This window comes from Pseudophryne corroboree, chromosome 10, assembly GCF_028390025.1.
Source record: "Pseudophryne corroboree isolate aPseCor3 chromosome 10, aPseCor3.hap2, whole genome shotgun sequence".
NCBI lineage: Eukaryota > Metazoa > Chordata > Amphibia > Anura > Myobatrachidae > Pseudophryne > Pseudophryne corroboree.
The window spans coordinates 179,877,525-179,880,880 of record NC_086453.1 but is presented as its reverse complement, the minus strand read 5'-3'; the positions used below and the strand labels follow the sequence as shown (position 1 = coordinate 179,880,880).

General features: G+C 49.9%; 1 pseudogene; it reads right to left on the bottom strand.

Annotated features, from left to right (window-relative positions):
• Window positions 1-2,576: 2,576 nt before the first annotated feature.
• On the bottom strand, window positions 2,577-2,695 carry LOC134968096 (5S ribosomal RNA; annotated as a pseudogene).
• Between the last annotated feature and the right edge of the window lie 661 nt (window positions 2,696-3,356).

Genomic DNA, 3,356 nt, shown 5'->3' with positions numbered 1-3,356 from the left:
CCCAATGCCAGAAACATAAATGCCCCCACAGTGCAGATATGCCCCCAGTGCCAGAAACATAAATGCCCCCACTTTGCAGATATGCCCCCACAGTGCCAGATACATAAATGCCCCCAGTGCCAGATACATAAATGCCCCCACAGTGCAGATATGCCCCCACAGTGCCAGATACATAAATGCCCCCTTTGCCAGACACATAAATGCCCCCACAGTGCAGATATGCCCCCACAGTGCCAGATACATATATGCCCCCGCAGTGCAGATATGCCCCCACAGTGCCAGATACATAAATGCCCCCAGTGCCAGAAACATAAATGCCCCCACAGTGCAGATATGCCCCCACAGTGCCAGATACATAAATGCCCCCAGTGCCAGAGACATAAATGCCCCCACAGTGCAGATATGCCCCCACAGTGCCAGACACATAAATGCCCCCACAGTGCAGATATGCCCCCAAAGTGCCAGATACATAAATTCCCCCAGTGCCAGAAACATAAATGCCCCCACAGTGCCAGAAACATAAATGCCCCCAGTGCCAGAAACATAAATGCCCCCACAGTCCCAGTTACATAAATTCCCCCAATGCCAGAAACATAAATGCCCGCACAGTGCAGATATGCCCCACAGTGCCAGATACATAAATGTCCCCACAGTGCCAGAAACATAAATGCCCCCACAGTGCAGATATGCCCTAACAGTGCCAGATACATAAATGCCCCCAGTGCCAGAAACATAAATGCCTCCACAGTGCAGATATGTCCCCACAGTGCCAGATACATAAATATGCTAGAAACATAAATGCCCCCCCCCCCCAGTGCCAGACACATAAATGCCCCCACAGTGCAGATATGCCCCCAAAGTGCCAGATACATAAATCCCCCCAGTGCCAGAAACATAAATGCCCCCACAGTGCCAGAAACATAAATGCCCCCAGTGCCAGAAACATAAATGCCCCCACAGTGCCAGATACATAAATGCCCCCAATGCCAGAAACATAAATGCCCGCACAGTGCAGATATGCCCCCACAGTGCCAGATACATAAATGCCCACACAGTGCCAGATACATAAATGTCCCCACAGTGCCAGAAACATAAATGCCCCCACAGTGCAGATATGCCCCCACAGTGCCAGATACATAAATGCCCCCAGTGCCAGAAACATAAATGCCTCCACAGTGCAGATATGTCCCCACAGTGCCAGATACATAAATGCCCCCAGTGCTAGAACCATAAATACCCCCACAGTGCCAGAAACATAAATGCCCCCTCAGTGCAGATAAGCCCCCACAGTGCTAGATACATAAATGCCCCCAGTGCCAGAAACATAAATGCCCCCACAGTGCAGATATGCCCCCACAGTGCCAGATACATAAATGCCCCCAGTGCCAGACACATAAATGCCCCCACAGTGCCAGAAACATAAATGCCCCCAGTGCCAGAAACATAAATGCCCCCACAGTGCCAGATACATAAATGCCTCCAGTGCCAGAAACATAAATGCCCCCACAGTGCCAGATACATAAATGCCCCCAATGCCAGAAACATAAATGCCCCCACAGTGCAGATATGCCCCCACAGTGCCAGATACATAAATGCCCCCAGTGCCAGAGACATAAATGCCCCCACAGTGCAGATATGCCCCCACAGTGCCAGATACATAAATGCCCCCATAGTGCAGATATGCCCCCACAGTGCCAGATACATAAATGCCCCCAGTGCCAGAAACATAAATGCCCCACAGTGCCAGATACATAAATGCCCCCAGTGCCAGAAATATAAATGCCCCCACAGTGCCAGATATTCACTCACAGGTCACAATACCTGCAGTGCGGGGAGCCGGGAGGGGTAGTCCTGCTGTGGGCGCGGATGGATCAAAACTCCTGTGTGCGCGCTATGCGCGCTGCGCGGGGCTGGCATCTGACGTCAGATGCCGGCGCCGCAGAGCGCGCTGCATAGCGCGCACACAAGCGGCCGGGGCCGGGACACTGCAGGCTGTCTCCAGGCAGGAATATGGCGGTAAACAGGTATGTACGTAAAGAGAAAAGTATGACTCTTGTTTGGGCGCACTCTTCAGTTAACTAGATGTAAATTGATAGTAATTAAAAATTGATTTGATCTTTATTTATACTTTCTAAAATACACTAAGAAACAGAACAAAGTAAATGATGTTTGGACAGGTATTGGTGTCCCTACTGGAGAGCAAGGTCTCCCAGGATGGGAATAAAATGTTCAGATCTTAATTATGCCTGGATAAACGCATATCGGAAGGTGGCTACATGTTAAGCTACTTCCGTCTGCTCAAGATCTGTACAAACTGTGTTTGTATTGATGCGCCCTAAATAGGGTTAATTCGTGAGTGGGAGAACCCAGACACTGAATAACAATTCTAATAAGCACCACTGTTATATTGATGCAGCCCTAGATTGGGTTAATTCGTGAGTGGGAGGACCCAAACACTGAGTAACAATTCTATTAAGCACCACTGTCTAAATGAGAGGAGGAAGAATAAAGAGGGAGGAGAATTGAGTGTAAGTGGTGATACTGCTGTTGGCGTAGTTTCCACAGGAAACAGAGTCTTCCTACTTCACTGGGTATTCCCTAGTGGTCACCCATCTAGGTACTAACTCAGCCCACCTAGGTTTAGCTTCCAAGATCGGACGAGATTGGGCGTGAACGTAGGGGTATGGTCGTAGGAATGTTAGATCCTATGGCACCAATGAGTGTGCACCGAAAGGGAGGATTGATTCCTCCTGTGAAACGGAATGCTGAGAATGCATGAAAGAGGAGAAAGAATGATAGATGAGTAGGTGTGAATCTGCTGTCCACGTTAGACTGGAGAGACGTGTCTCGTAGGGGTGGTCTTCTGTATGCCGGCGGTCGGGCTCCCGGCGCTCAGTATACCGGCGCCGGGAGCCCGACAGCCGGCATACCGACACTTATTTTCCCTCGTGGGGGTCCACGACCCCCATAGAGGGAGAATAAAATAGTGTGGCGCGCGTAGCGCGCCACCGTGCCCGTAGCTTGGCGAGCGCAGCGAGCCCGCAAGGGGCTCATTTGCGCTCGCCACACTGTCGGTAAGCCGGCGGTCGGGCTCCCGGCGCCGATTGGCTGGCACTTTATCACTGTGATATTTATCACTTTTCGAGGCTTAGTACATCTGGCCCCTTGCATTTTATCCATTTTAAGATACATAACCATCCATTCAGAGAAATAGACATACAGTAAACTTTTTCATTTAAAACTAAAACCTCTGTATGACAAGTGTAACTGCCTATCACTGTTTAGTTGTTATCAGGGGCATAAGAAGACTGATCTCCTCACTGATGCATTCCTGTATCCTGACTGACACATTAGGC